This window comes from Capra hircus, chromosome 1, assembly GCF_001704415.2.
Source record: "Capra hircus breed San Clemente chromosome 1, ASM170441v1, whole genome shotgun sequence".
Taxonomy (NCBI): Eukaryota; Metazoa; Chordata; class Mammalia; order Artiodactyla; family Bovidae; genus Capra; species Capra hircus.
The window spans coordinates 148,711,193-148,727,348 of NC_030808.1; the positions used below are offsets into that span (position 1 = coordinate 148,711,193).

At 50.6% G+C, this 16,156-nt stretch overlaps 1 non-coding gene across 1 annotated transcript; it reads left to right on the plus strand.

The window, feature by feature from the left end:
* On the plus strand, positions 13,922-13,994 carry TRNAS-GGA. Its single transcript has one exon. It is a non-coding gene; the product is annotated as a tRNA-Ser (tRNA).

The following is a 16,156-nucleotide window of genomic DNA, read 5'->3' on the forward strand; positions in this document are numbered from 1 at the left end:
TGGTTTAGCTGCTCAATTGTGTCAGACTCTTCGTGACCCCATGGACTGTAGCCTGCCAGGGTCCTCTCTCCATGGGATTTCCCAGCCAAGAATACTGGAGTGGGTTGCCATTTCCTTCTCCAACTGTAGGTTATTACAAGATATTGAATATAGTTCCATGTGCTATTCCATAGGTCCTTGTTTGTTTGTTTTTTTAATCTCTTTTATATATAACAGTGTGTATGTGCTAATTTCAAATTCCCAATTTATATCTCCCTTCCGCCTTTCCCCTTTTCGGTGACTCTGTTTGCTTTCTCTAAGGCTTGCTTTTTCCTGTGTACCTGTTCGTGGTTTTTCTATTTTATACTGTATGTGTGTCTTATTTGAAGTAGTTGTGTTTGCATAATGTGGACTACCAGATGGTTTTTAAAGGATCAGAAAACACAAAATTCTTATTTAAAAAAAAAAAAAAACCTGTTAAAATGGTTGTGTAAGGAGACCGGAAGGAACCTTCTGAAAGGGCTTTCCAGGGAACCGTGAGCCTGTCAGACCCTGAGGATGGCTCGGCAGAGGCCCAGGCCATTAAGTGAATCAGAAACACGTGGAAAGGGCGGCCGTCTGGGCCCCGCATGACGGATCGATTGCAGGAGAGTGAAGTTAAACGAGACGGTCCCCATGCCAAGCCTCTGACACTAATGAGCCCTCAACGCAGGGAATGGGTCTCTGGCAGGCAGGGAGGGGTGGCGGTGCCCTGCAGCCTTGCCTGGCAGCAGTGTGGGCAGAGAGCAACCTCGGGCCCCGAAGATGAGTCTCCGCCTCTCTTGGCTCATGGCCACGTGCCCCTGGGGAGTCCCCTTCCCTTGGCCAGATCTTCCAGAGGACATGCCTGCGATGAGCTGTAAGTGGTGATGGGAGTGAGGTGAGCCCCTTGCTCCTTTCAAGGAGAGCAGCTCTCCAGCAGTTTCAGCGAACAGCTGTGCTCGGGGGTGGGGATGGGGGTGGGGGGATTGCAGGCCCTCCCACCTCTCCATCCTCCTCTTCCTCCAGGCTCCTTCCTTCTCAGCTCCAGTTCCCAAGGCCTGTATGGGTCCCTCATATTGGGCAAGCTCCATTCCACTGAGAGGCCTTTGCATATGCTGTTCCTTCTCCCAGACACACCGTTCCTGTCCCCACCCCAGTGAATATCTACTCATGTTCACCTCCTCCAGGAAGCCCTCCTTGACTCCCCTAGCAGGTCAGATCCCCTTCTTATAGGATGTCCAGTCTCTCTCTCTCAGCACTTAGAGAGATGCGTCTTCAGACGGTTTGTGCAATTATCTGGTAGATGTCTGTCTCCTGGCTCGTCTCTAAGCTCCGTGGAGGCAGAGTCTGGGTCTGGATCCCAGCTCAGCACCTGGCACATGCTTGGGGCTCAAGTACCTGTTCACCAAGTGACCCAGTGAGTAACAGAAATGGCATTGCCCCAGAGGCGTGACCACCAAGAACTTGTCAAGCCACTCCTGGAAGAGCAGGTAAGCTAGGAAGGATGGAGGTGCCTCTAAGCTGTGGGAGAGGGGGACTCTTGTGTCCTGGAGCCTCCTGTGACTTCACTAGGGGTGGGGGCCTGGGCGAGGCCAGGCCCAGTCTCTGCCAGAGAGCACACCTGGATTGTTGCCCTGATCACAAGCCAGTGTCTTCTGTTTGTCTTCTTTCCCACCTGGTGCTGATGGAGTGGAGCCTCGTGATGCTCAAGGGGTGAGTTAGTGACCCTCTCAGGTTGGTCCATAGATAGGGGAGCCCAGGGCAGAAAGAGCTAAGAGATTCTTCAGTATGACCTGGGGGAAATGAAGGACCCCCTTTCTAACTGACCCTTGGAGAAGGGCAAAGTGGTTCTGCCCTTCCTGGCTATGGTGACCCCAGATTGTGTTGAATACCACTTCTCTGTGTTCCTATGATGTGCTGGGCATATTCTAGTTGCTTAGCAATGGTGATAGTGACCTTTATGTCTGGTGCCCAGATAGGTTGTGAGCCCTTGAGAATCAGACTGTGGGTTTTTTTTTTTTTTCTCCTTCCTTTCAGTCCTCAAATCATGCACAACATCTTGGTGATCCAGGAGCTCTGTAAATATCTACAGGATGGGCTTCTCACATGATCACATGTCATCATGCCTAGAGGGTCAATTTTTGGTGACTTTTTAGAAAGAAACTTGTCCATCCTGCCACCATTTCTATCAGCAGAAGAAAGGAAGACTGAAAGAAAGAGGGTTTACTTGAAGCAAGACTATTCTATTCCTTCAGGTGTTCATTAAACACACACATGCACACTCTCTCAGCTACCAAGAATTCTTGTTGAGGCCAGGAGTGGCAGATGTGTAAGAAAATGCTGTAAAGTGAGAAAGATGTACTTGGTGTTGAAAAGTGAATTGATGAGGAGAAGTAACGTGTGGGTTCCCAGGGTAAGATGAACCACCCGGGGGACGCAGAGACCCCCTGACAGGTGTGCGGGCCTCCCTAGGAGACCCCCGCAGAGGCCCTGGAGGACATTCTGCCATCACCCGCTTCCAACAGAGATCCTCCGGGCTGTTCCCAGAGGAGAAGGGCAGGCAGACAGGAATTGTGTTTGGGGGTTGTACCAGATGCAGGCTGGACAGAGGTCAGAGAGACTGTCTTCAGAGATTCTGGTCAACCGCGCAGCTGCTTTTAAGTGTGGACTCTAGGCTCCTGTGGCAGTTGGAGGAGGTCACCTGTGCCAGGTAAGGATGCAGAAGCCAAGGATGAACTCGAATCAGAGAACCTCCTCTCCTCCTTCAGGTCATCACTCAAGTGTCACCTTGGGGACCCCTCTGTTGGCCAGCTTCCCACAGCCTCACCGCACACACAGTCCCTCCCTGCCATGTCTAACTGTTCCCCTGCACACTGATGCCCCCCACCCCGACAAAGCCCAAGTCGCTAATTTTCTCACAACTCCCTCCCTCCAGAACTGTACTATGAGACCCTAACCTGCACTGCTCGTGGCTCTGTCTCCAGCATCCAGAACGTTGCTGGGCAGGTGTGAACGCGTTGTCTATGGAATGGCCAAGAGAATAAATGAAGGCTACCTTAATAACGACGATCCTGTATTCTCATTCACTTTAAAAAATTGCCTTCCTAGGTGCCCCCAAGGCACTAGGCGGTCCCAACTTATATTTAAATTTTAGCGACTTAAAAGTGCCTTTCTTTTGAGAATATATTGAATGTTTTTACAAGTGATACCAAGACAGCTGGGGGGCTTGGCCATCATCATGGCAACAACAACAGTTTAATACCTGTTACTGAGAACCTAGATAGCATGTTGAAAAGCAGAGACATTACTTTGCCAACAAAGATCCGTCTAGTCAAGGCTATGGTTTTTCCAGAGGTCATGTATGGATGTGAGAGTTGGACTCTGAAGAAAGCTGAGCATCAAAGAATTGATGCTTTTGAACTGCGGTGTTGGAGAAGACTCTTGAGAGTCCCTTGGACTGCAAGGAGATCAAATAAGTCAGTCCTAAAGGAAATCAGTTCTGAATATTCATTGGAAGGACTGGTGCTGAAGCTGAAACTCCAGTACTTTGGCCACCTTGTGCGAAGAGTTGACTCATTGGAAAAGACTCTGATGCTGGTAGGGATTGGGGGCAGGAGAAAAGGGGACGACAGAGGATGAGATGTCTGGATCGCATTACCGACTCGATGGACATGAGTTTGAGTGAACTCTGGGAGTTGGTGATGGACAGAGAGGCCTGGTGTGCTGTGATTCATGGGGTCACAAAGAGTCGGACACGACTGAGCGACTGAACTGAACTGAGACCTAAAATGTTGAATAACCTCTTCACTGGTGTAGATCCTCCGTAAACTTCATTTTCTACCCAGTCTATGCCAAATCACTTTAGAACGAACTTTTAGCAATTACAAGCTGAAGGAAAATTTGAGGTGCCCTAGAGTGGAGATACCAAGAGAACATTTCATGCAAAGATGGGCTCGATAAAGGACAGAAATTGTATGGACCTAACAGAAGCAGAAGATATTAAGAAGAGGTGGCAAGAATACACAGAAGAACTGTACAAAAAAGAGCTTCATGACCCAGATAATCATGATGGTGTGATCACTCACCTAGAGCCAGACATCCTGGAATGTGAAGTCAAGTGGGCCTTAGAAAGCATCACTACGAGCAAAGCTAGGGAGGTGATGGAATTCCAGTGGAGCTATTTCAAATCCTGAAAGATGATGCTGTGAAAGTGCTTCACTCAGTATGCCAGCAAATTTGGAAAACTCAGCAGTGGCCACAGGACTGGAAAAGATCAGTTTTCATTCCAATCCCAAAGAAAGGCAATGCCAAAGAATGCTCAAACTACCACACAGTTGCACTCATCTCACACGCTAGTAGAGTAATGCTCAAAATTCTCCAAGCCAGGCTTCAGCAATACGTGAATCATGAACTTCCAGATGTTCAAGCTGGTTTTAGAAAAGGCAGAGGAACCAGAGATCCAATTGCCAACATCTGCTGGATCATGGAATAAGCAAGAGAGTTCCAGAAAAACATCTATTTCTGCTTTATTGACTATGTCAAAGCCTTTGACTGTGTGGATCACAATAAACTGTGGAAAAGTCTTCAAGAGATGGGAATACCAGACCACCTGAACTGCCTCTTGAGAAACCTATATGCAGGTCTGGAAGCAGCAGTTAGAACTGGACATGGAACAACAGACTGGTTCCAAATAGGAAAAGGAGTATGTCAAAGCTGTATATTGCCACCCTGTTTACTTAACTTCTATGCAGGGTACATCATGAGAAACGCTGGGCTGGAAGAAGCACAGGCTGGAATCAAGATTGCTGGGAGAAATATCAATAACCTCAGATATGCAAATGACACCACCCTTATGGCAGAAAGTGAAGAGGAGCTAAAAAGCCTCTTGATGAAAGTGAAAGAGGAGAGTGAAAAAGTTGGCTTAAACCTCAGCATTCAGAAAACTAAGATCATGGCATCTGGTCCCATCACTTCATAGGAAATAGATGGGGAAACAGTGGAAACAGTGAGAGACTTTATCTTTTGGGTCTCCAAAATCAATGTAGATGGTGATTGCAGCCATGAAATTAAAAGACGCTTACTCCTTGGAAGAAAAGTTATGACCAACCTAGATAGCATATTCAAAAGCAGAGACATTACTTTGCCAACAAAGATCCGTCTAGTCAAGGCTATGATTTTTCCAGTGGTCATGTGTGGATGTGAAAGTTGGACTGTGAAGAAAGCTGAGTGCTGAAGAATTGATGCTTTTGAACTGTGGTGTTGGAGAAGACTCTTGAGAGTCCCTTGGACTGCAAGGAGATCCAACCAGTCCATTCTAAAGGAGATCAGTCCTGGGTGTTCTTTGGAAGGACTGATGCTAAAGCTGAAACTCCAATACTTTGGCCACCTCATGCGAAGAGTTGACTCATTGGGAAAGACTCTGATGCTGGGAGGGATTGGGCACAGGAGGAGAAGGGGACAACAGAGGATGAGATGGCTGGATGGCATCACCAACTCGATGGACATGAGTTTGGGTGAACTCCGGGAGATGGTGATGGACAGGGAGGCCTGGCGTGCTGCGATTCATGAGGTCGCAAAGAGACACGACTGAGCGACTGAACTGAACTGAAAGTGAGTGGTTTGCTGAGAGTCATCCTGTCAAGAGAGATCTAGGTGGGTGGCCAGACTTTCTCTTGGCTGGCGTTTCTCACATGGTATCTGAGGAGTTGGGTTCTTGGCATTTGGTGCCCATTCCTCATCCATTTCCACCTTTACACACAGCTGGCCGCATTTCCCCATCTCGTCCCCACCTAGGGCCCCGGACCATCGGCCACCACTTCCCTGGTCCTTCCTGACTCCATTCTACCAGCCTTGGTCCTCACCGCTGGCCCTCTCTGTTCCTAGTGACCTGTCTGCTCTCTCTCTGCGTCTTCCTTATGCCATCAGTGGCTCCTGTGCTAAGTGAGATGGGTGTACCCCCAGTTTCACTCCCTATGGAGACCATGGAGGGCTGGGCAGGGACCCCTGTGATAAGAAAACAGCTTCTCTGAGTTGCTCCCTGCACGTTTCACAGCATGCCAGCTCACCCCGAGACTGGACATTTAGATCAGGACCTGATGTTAGGAGTCTCACCCCCCATTCCCTCTCATGTTGCTTTTCCCAGGACACCTTTTAAAATAACCACCTAGGGAAGCAGCCTGATGCTCTGTGATGACTTATGGGGTGGGATGGAAGAGGGGAGGTGGGAGGGAGGCTCGAAAGAGAGAGGATATATGTGTACTTATAGCTTATTCACTTACTTGTGCAGCAGAGACTAACACAGCATTGTAAAGCAATTATACTTCAATAAAAATGCATGATCAACAAAACATAAATAATCAACATTAAAAAATTAAGATCATGCCATGTGGTCCCATCACTTCATGGCAAATAGAAGGGGAAAAAGTAGAAGCAGTGACAAATTTTCTTTCCTTGGGCTCCACAATCACTCTGGACAGTGACTGTAGCCATAAAATTGTAAGATGCTTGCTTCTTGGAAGGAAACCTATGATGAACCTAGACAACATATTAAAAAGCAAAGACATCACTTTTCCGACAAAGGTCCATGTAGCCAACGCTATGGTTTTTCCAGTAGTCTTGTATGGATGTGAGAGTTGGACCACACAGAAGACTGAGTGCTAAAGAATTTATACTTTTTGAATTGCAGTGCTGGAGAAGACTCTCAAGAGTCCTTTGGACAGCAAGGAGATCCAACCAGTCCATCCTAAAGGAAATCATCCCTGAATATTCATTGGAAGGACTTATGCTAAAGCTAAAGCTCCAAGTTCCAGCTCTTTGGCCACCTGATGCAAAGAACTGACTCATTGGAAAAGACCCTGATGCTGGGAAAGATTGAAGGCAGGAAGAGAAGGGGACGACGAGGATGAGATGGTTGGATGGCATCACCGACTCAATGCACATGAGTTTGGTTAAACTTCGGGAATTGATGATGGACAGGGAGGCCTGGCGTGCTGCAGTCCTTGGGGTTGCAAAGAGTTAGATACAACTTAGCTACTGAACAACAACAAAAATAAGCAAATAAAGTAACCGCTCAGGACTCAACTGAGAAAACTGGACAACCTCCACCCCAAGCTCCTGAGAGGTCATCGGTGCCTGCAGTCCGTCCCCCGCCTGCCGTGACCTGGGAGGGACGATGGCCCTTCCTGTGGCTCACTGCGCTCCTCCTTTGCTGGGGTCTGTAAGTGACAAATCTTGTAACTTTACTTTCTCTGTGTGAATGCACCGCAGCTGCACCTTGAATCTAAATGACCCGTTGTCTTCACCTCCCCAGGGCTGAGCTCAGATGCTGCGGACGCTGGGCGGGTGGCTTGGGTGTCCTCAGTCAGCAGGTCATCATCTGCATGTTCTCAACTTAGTATACCAGCTCTGGCCTCCCAGCTCCAGCCCCCAGTGTTCACGTCCACTCAGAGCCCCAGAAGGTGACCTTCTTTGAAAATTAGTATCTTTGCGGATACACTTCGTTATGACGAAGTCATGCCAGATTCGGATGGGCCTCTAATCCCATGGGACTGATGTCCTTAGGAGAGGGCTGTATAGAGATGCAGGGAGACACAGGCACACGGAGGGAAGAAAGGCCACGGGAAGACGGGGGCAGAGATGGGAGCAATGCATTGGCAGGCCAAAGCCGAGGGTCACGGCAGCCCCCAGGAGCTCCTGGAGAGGCTGGATTCCCCATCACAGCCTCCAGAAGCAACCAACCCTGCTGACACTGTGATCTCAGATCTCCAGCTTCCAGATCCGTCAGACAGTAACTTTGTGCGATTTAAACCACCTGTTCTGTCGTACTTGTTTGTAGCGGCCCCTGGAAACTGACACAGAGAGCTGATGGCCTGGCCAGACCCCCCACCCCCCGCCCCCCTGGACTTTCCTGCCAGGAGGAGGATGTGGACCTCAGGGAGACGTCCAGGCAGACACGCTGTTTACCCTCAGACAGGCTTTGTCCCCTGAGGCTCATCCTCACGAGAACTGACCCACGGAACTCTGACCCTGCCCACCTTTACCCTTAGCGCTCCTTCTAAGGGTCCACTTTTCTCATCTGATTTCCCTCTGTGGCCCACAAGCTGGCTCCGGGCTCTGAGCAGGGTGCCTGGCACGGGATGGGACACCACAAATAAGCTCTTGGACTATAGCTATGCGTTACAGGGAGGAGATGGTCAGAGCCGTCAAGAAAGCTACTCTTCTGATCTGGGTCTGCGACACAACCTAGGTTGCGGGGTGGGGGGTACCCCTGAGCCAATTTTGTCGTAAGTGGCTCTCCTGGAGACCCAGGATGGGCCAGGCGGGACCACACACCGGGGGGACACGCAGTCTCATGAAAAGGGCAGACCCCCCCAAGCTGTTGGAGATCGCTGAAACAGACAGCGGCTCCCGTCAACCACCAGGTTTGTGCTGTTGACCTGCTGCTGCTAAGTCGCTTCAGTCGTGTCCGACTCTGTGCGACCCCATAGACGGCAGCCCACCAGGCTCCCCCGTCCCTGGGATTCTCCAGGCAAGAACACTGGAGTGGGTTGACATTTCCTTCTCCGATGCATGAAAGTGAAAAGTGAAAGTGAAGTTGCTCAGTCGTGTCCGACTTCTTGACCCCGCAGACTGCAGCCTACCAGGCTCCTTCATCCATCGGATTTTCCAGGCAAGAGTACTGGAGTGGGTTGCCGTTGCCTCCTCCGCTGTTGACCTAGATGAGCGTTGAGCCTAATCCCGCCTTCCTGGCCTCAGACAAGCCGTCCTTCTTGGCTGCTACCTTCAGCATTGTTAGAGGACTGTTGGGGGTGGGGGGGGCGGGGCGAGGAGCTGGGGGAGAAGGGAAGGAGGTGGTCTCGTGTGAGATTTCTACAGTTTGCTCACAGTGAAAAATGGGAGAAGTGATAAAGTTACCGCATGCACCAGTCATCCACCCTGAAACATTTGCAAATGATTACGTTCCTGGGAGTTGGCACTGAGTCATGAGGGATTCTGGGAAGCGGCCTGCTGGCATGAGCCAAAATGCGGGGAAACGAGAAGGTACCTCTGAAACACACTCAGAAGGAAAATCACTCCAAGTCATAAAAAAGATACAGAGACTTGTAGTTGCCTTTCTGAGCACCAAAGCATCCAGTGTTACCTTAATAATAATAAAAATTGGAATGACTTTGGCAAGGGTCTCATTTGAAAAGATCCTATGCTGGGAAAGATTGAAGGCAGGAGGAGAAGCGGAGGACAGAGGGTGAGATGGCTGGATGGCATCAGTGACTCGATGGACATGAGTTTGAGTAAACTCCAGGAGCTGGTGGTGGACAGGGAGGCCTGGCGTGCTGCAGCCCATGGGGTCACAAAAGTCGAACACGAATGACTGACTGAACTGAACTGGCAAGTGTAAAGATGCAGGCATGCTAGCAGCCTCAGATGGACTTTCTGAACCCCTATCATCATTGAGAGAGGTCCCACGGGGAAAAGGGAGCTGACGGTATGTCGAGCCGGTATGTGGGCACCTGGGGCTCTGGGTCGCGTCCGTGGCCACACCCAGTTGACCTGCTGCAGAACCCAGCCTCCTAAAAGGGTCACAAATGATATCTGCTGGAAATCAATGGCCCAGTGGCCCTTGCTCTGTGCTTGTAGAAATGGCCATGATCGAATTGAATGAAGACTCACGCCTAAGCCAAAAAAATAATCAATCCTACTTTTGGCCGAACTAGTCTTTATTGACTTACAGAGTAAATTCGAATCACAGAAGGAGACAGAAACAAAGTTCCTTTCTGGCCCAGAAAGGCTCCCTGCGTCTCCTGGAGTGCCTGTCCCGGGGTGCCCACCATCCTGGGAGCAGCACCCTGAAGCCGTGGTCTTTGCCCTGGAAGGCAGCCTTCTTGCTCCCCCTCTCCACTCGGAGCTGGACCGCCTCCTGCTGCGGGGGCTTCTGACTGGTTCTGGGACTGATGCTGTTCCGGAGGCCTGTCCTTTTTACCTCCTGGGCTTTGGGGAGCGGAAGCCCACCTGTCTGGTCTCATCTCTAAGCAGAATCGGTCGGTTGTCTCGCTGCCCCGGGGCTGGTTGACACAAGACACACCAAGCCTGGGCCAGGGCCCGTGGACCAGGGGGAGCTCTTCCCGCGTCGGCCGGATGGGCACGTGCTCTGCTGTGTTGAGAGAGAGGCGTTGCATCCTCTCAAGTTCGTGCGGCGGAGAGGGCCCCCTTCCAGCTGACCTGTGGGGGACCAGCAGCACCCGCTGTGGTCTCACATCTTCCTTCCCCAGCCTCCTGCTTTCCTGAAGATGCTCAGGGGTGACAGGAAGCCGAGGGTGAAAATGCCAAGGGGCTGTGTTCCAACATGATGCAGGCTGGCAGCTCCTGCGAGGCAGGGTCCCCTCCAGTGGGACAGATGCCCCGCGGGTCTGCAGCTTAGCCCCTGCTCTTGGGCACATGCAGGGGGCATCTTCCAGCGCTTTTCTGCTTGGAAGCACCCCCAGGGCTAACACTGGGGGAACCCCGAGAGCCTAGCCCAGCATCCCAGAGCCTCTTCTCCTCATTCCTGTACCACCTTCCCCAGAATCCTGGTGACGCCTTAGAAGCCAGGCTTGGGACAGCTGTGAGTGATGACTCCCCTTCCCTTGTGATCAGTCAACCTCCCCCCACCATGGGGCAGGGGGACACACTGGTCTCACTGGCCAACCCCTGCAGGACCCGGCTACTGCCAATAGCACTTGGAGGAATGTATTCTTATCCCCGTCCTATTCAGGCTATTGTGTCTGAAAGAAGTGAGGAAACGTGGCCAGACACACCTTTCCTGCCAAAGCCCTCCTGGCTCCAAATCTGAAATCACCTGTCCCTCCTCCTCCTTCAGTAAAGACCAGCCTCCCTTTGGCAAAGACTGATTGCTTCCGGGGCAGGCCTGGTCCCTGCACTCCCGCCACACACACCCTGCCTCCCAAAGCCAACATGGCCAGGTAGAATGGCAATGCAGGGTCAGAGGTGCCTTGGGCTCCCCTGGTGGCTCAGACGGTAAAGACTTTGCGTGCAGTGCCAAAGACCTGGGTTCGATCCCTCGGTTGGGAAGATTCCCCTGGAGGGGGGCATGGCTACCCACTCCAGTGTTCTTGCCTGGAGATTCCCATGGACAGAGGAGCCTGGAGGGCTGCAGTCCATGGGACTGCAGAGTCGGACCTGACTGAGGGGCTAACACCAGGGCAAAGAGGGGTGTGGCTAAAGGGTCACCGTAATAACATTAGGAGGAACGGCTCTGTAGAGTAAGTGCCTGGTGTGACCTGGGCCTGCCCGGTTCTGAGTGTTCCACTCACGTATTTTCCACAATATTCACAGGAGACAGATTTCGACATCCTTACTATTCCACGCATGGGGCAAGTGAATCACAGAGAGGTCAAGAAACTTGCCTGAAGTCACACAGCTGAGCCCTGAGGTGAGAGCCAGCCTTCCGGGCTTTCACTTGCCAAATTGCGGTGTTTCCAGCAGGACAGGCAGAGGATGTGTGGCTGCCCCAACTATCTATTAAGTTCCTTGAGGGCAGCGGAGATGCTTTCCCTCACAGGATCTCTTTGCATCGAGGAAGCACTTAATAAATCCTGATTATATTCTGCCCGGCCTTCACATGACTGAGGGGCCTGCCTCCCCCAACATTGTTGCTGTTCCGTCGCTCAGTCATGCCTACTCTTTGGGACCCCATGGACTGCAGCACGCCAGGCCTCCCTGTCCTTCACCACCTCCCAGCCCCCATAACCTCCTCTGATTGGGAACCTCCCCCACGCCACAGACACAAATGCTTTCCCCAAGCTCCTCAATGTGTATAGGATTGTTTCCGTGTTTGGTGGGCATCGCACCTCACTGTGGGTGCCTTGAGAGCAAACGTCAGCCTCTCTTACCTCCCGTGGGGTTCCCCGAGCCAGCCAGGGGCCTGGCAGGCCACGAACCATCAGCGGACATTGGTCAAGTGAATGAAGGAACCTCTCCAGCTTTGCCCGACTCTGCAGTTCTAACAGGATCGCTTTTCTAGAACACCCACCCCAACTCCACCTAACAGAGAGAAGGCTGCTTTCCTAGCGTTTGGAATATATTAGGAGGGGGTTCAAATAAATTGCCAAGACACAACAGGCTCAAACCACTGTGGCTTTGCCAGAAATCACTGGAGAATTCAAGCCAGAGGAGGGGGGTGGGGCCCATGATCCTCTGGAGCACCGCTCACAGGATTCTGTCAAGGGGAGTGGGCTCGGGGCTCCCCCAGCCCAGCCTGGGAGGGGGGTGGGGGGGTTGCACTCTTGGGCTTCCAAACAGAACTTATCAATGATTTAGTCTCATTAAGTTGTAAGAAAACAGGCAACGTGTTCCAAGGTCGTAAGCTTTCTCCAGCGTTCAAACGTTTCCAATGTTTTGTAAAACCAGAGCAGGGCGGGAGCCCGCTGGGGCTGGCTTGGGGTGATAGATATATGTGCAGTTTGTGAGGAACTTTTCCAGCCGCCTTCAAAGCCAGCTCATTACCATTCCACGGGCTCCAGGCGGTTTCTCTTAGTCCCCGAGCGAAGGCTACTCAGCGGGTGTGTGTGACAATCTCCAAAGACCTCGAGGCCCCTCCTGGCATTTTCAGCTTTAACAGAAGCTTCTGGGGCTGCCAGTGTGGACACACGCAGCCAGGTTTCCCTTGCTTTTCTGCAGGTTGGGGTGTGTGTCACCCCAGGTGTGCGTCACTCACAGGTCACTTTGCACAGCAGATCTGAGGTTGGCGGCCCTGCCCTGGGACAAGGAATTCAAAGAAATTTCTCTTTGATCATGTCCTATCCCTCATCTCTAGATTCATCCCCCAGAGAAGTTGTTCCGCAAACGTCAGCCTCACCTCGCTGAGCTCCTCCAGGGGCACGTTGCAGGGCTTTGAGCTGCCCGATCAATGGAGAATAATCTCATTACTTCACTTCCTGATGCTGTGTGGCTGCCTGGTTTATCAGCTGGCAGGTGTGGGCGGCTTACCTCGGGGAACCCTCTCATCCTCTACTTTGCAGCTCTCAGAGCAAAGGGGCTCAGTGACTGCTTCTCTGGAGTCCTCAATTGTCAAGGTATGCTCTCCAGGACATTCTAATTAAAACAGCCTACACTCCAGGTAGGAAAATCTTCCCTTTGAATCAGACTCACCTCCCAGGTCATCAGAGGCGAGGTCTACACAGCCATAGAGAAGCAGCGAGGGTGCTTGTGGTCCTGGGCAAACCGTGGGCCCTGCAGTCTGCTCCACCTGATCCCTTTGCTTGAGGTCTCATGGTCATCAGACGACAAGGTGATCAGCTTTTGAGTCCAGCTGTCTGGGTTGGAAGTCTAACTCTGTCCTTTCCGGGTGTGAGATGTTTGGCAAATTCCAACTTAAGTCTCTGTGGGCTCTTCCTTCCATGTGGAGAGATGCTGGACTCAGAAGGTGGCTGTTTGCATGAAGCCAAATGACCAATCCCCAGGTGGCATTCTTGGTAAAGAAACCGCCTGCCAATGCAGGAGACATAAGAGACACAGGTTTGATCCCTGGGTCGGGAAGATCCCCTGGAGGAGGGCATGGCAACCCACTCCAGTATTCTTGCCTGGAGAATCCCATGGACAGAGGAGCCTGGTGGGCTACAGTCCATGGGGTAGCAAAGAGTTGGACCTGATTGAAGTGACTTAGCATGTGAATGACCAAAGAAAAGCACTTAAAACCACATCATGTGATGAGAGATACCAGTTACTAAGAATCCTCTTTACCCAGCATCCTCCTGAAAAAAAGGCTCAGTAAATGTAGGCCCTTTGGCTTACACAGATTTTTGCCAAACATCATCTTTGTTTCCAGTTGATTTTCAGTTGAAGAGGCTCTTCTGTGCTTATGTGCAATCTTTCCCTCACCTCTGGGATAATTAAGTTAATTATCCCCCATGTACTATTTGTATGGGCCTCCCTGGTGGCTCAGAGGTTAAAGCGTCTGCCTGGAATGCAGGAGACCCAGGTTCGATCCCTGAGTCGGGAAGATCCCCTGGAGAAGGAAATGGCAACCCACTCCAGTACTCTTGCTTGGAGAATCCCTTTGGGGAGGAGCCTGGTGGGCTACAGTCGATGGGGTCGCAAAGAGTCAGACACGACTGAGCGACTTCACTCACTCACTCCCTGGTGGCTCAATGGTAAAGAATCCACCTGCCAATGCGGGAGACATGGGTTCGATCTCTGGGTCAGGAAGATCCCCTGGAGAAGGAAATGGCAACCCACTCCAGTATTCTTGCCTGGGAAATCCCACAGAGAGAGACACCTGGTGGGCTACAGTTCATGGGGTCGCAAAGAGTCAAATACGACTAAACTACAGCAACGGTACCACTTGTAAGTGTTTGGGGAGGTCACACTTCAAGGGAATTTTACGGTGGGTAGATCTTTCTGAAAGTGGAGCATTCTTGACATTCGAGAGTATTGCTCTGGAGCAGATAGCTCTGATAAAAGGTGGAGTTCTCTGTAAGCGCTCTATCTTCAGACATTTGTCTTTAAGGTGATCCCCACTGATAAGTCCAAGACCGTGATCATGGTACCCTGGGACGTAAGCTTTCTGAACCTAGAACTTGGTTTGATCTGTGAAACTGTACTTTGCTGGGACACCAGATTGTACTCGGACACTCTCCTCCAACTGGACTGGCTCTCATGTCATCAAAGCCAAACTTGGCAGCCTGTCTGTCTCAGAGCCTCACACTCGTTACCTCTTAGGATGTACCCCTTGGGGGACTGACGAACCCTGGGGGTAGGGAGTGCTCTGAGCCACTCTGCAGCTGTGTTCCGTGAAGGCGCCACGTGTCCTGGGGCCAAAAGGAAGCCCCGAGAGATGCAATGGGGGTAAAAATGGGAAGATATTCATTCTCGTCACAATTCAGATGAGCAGGAAACTTTGCCACGGCGCTTCTTTATTCTTTTTCTGGAATGAATCCGATGTTCCTCTATGTGTCTCTATTCATTGGATCGAAAGGAAAAAAGACTGTTCGTCTGATTTCGAACTTAGTCCCATCCATCATTCAGTGCTTCTCTAACTGTCTGTGGTAAGGGGACCCTTTTATGGTTTATTTTTAACTTCTAACAAGTTGCAGATCCTTTCATAACATCTAATAGAGATGGATGACTGGAAAATAAAATTTAAGAAGACATACAAAGTACAAGCCAAATTTTTTTTTTGTGATTGACTTCTGTAAACATGAAATTATCCTCTCAAGTGGCTACCAGAAACTTCTGAACGTCTACCCTCTGTTTCAACGCTTTTATCATCTTATGCTGGCAGTCAACAGTTTTGAGAATCCACCCCAGTCCAAAGGCCCACTCTGAGTGGCACTAATTTAAACCATGTCCAAAGATGTAATTTGACTTGTCTGATTTCATCCTCACCGGCTGCCCCCTCCCAGGTGGGTCAGTGGTAAAGAATATTCCTGCAATGCAGAAGACACAGTTCGATCCCAGCGTCTGGAAGATCCCCTGGAAGAGGAAATGGCAATCCACTGCAGTATTCTTGCATGGAGAATCCCGTGGACAGAGGAGCCTGGCAGGCTACAGTTCATGGGGTCACAGAGAGTCGGACACAAATGAAGCGATGTAGCAAGCACACGTGCATCCTTCAGCTAAGTTCTAAGTGTATCCCCACTCTCTGGTCTAAACATACAACAAAACTGCTTCTGGGAGCATTCCTGTGGAGAAGGACCCATTCTCCTCCCTATGAGAAGCCTTACCAGTTCTCCATAGTGGAGAGCTTCCAACCCATGCATCACCTTGTGTTTTAAATTTATTCATCAGGTTTGCTTTTACAAAAGTAATTTTCAATAACCTCTAAGGAAATGCTTTCTCTCTTATCTCAAAATACTCAAATGATGGACTGCCCCTTCTTCTCTCATGAACAAATTACACCTGGCTTCTTTCCACCTGGTAAGTAAACAGGAATCACGTAGGATGGACACTTGGCTTGTCCTCCCTACCCTGTCCATCTGTCAAGCAGTGTAGTTTTGTGGTGAGCCCACTGGCCTGGGAATGCTAATAACCCTGGCTTCACGGGTAATTTGGGGTAAGGTATTCATTCTGTTCTTCATTTAGCTCCTCTGCAAAATGGGACAAATAATAACACTGCGTGATCTGGAAGCCATAACAAGATGATGGGAATCAAAGTGGTCACCTC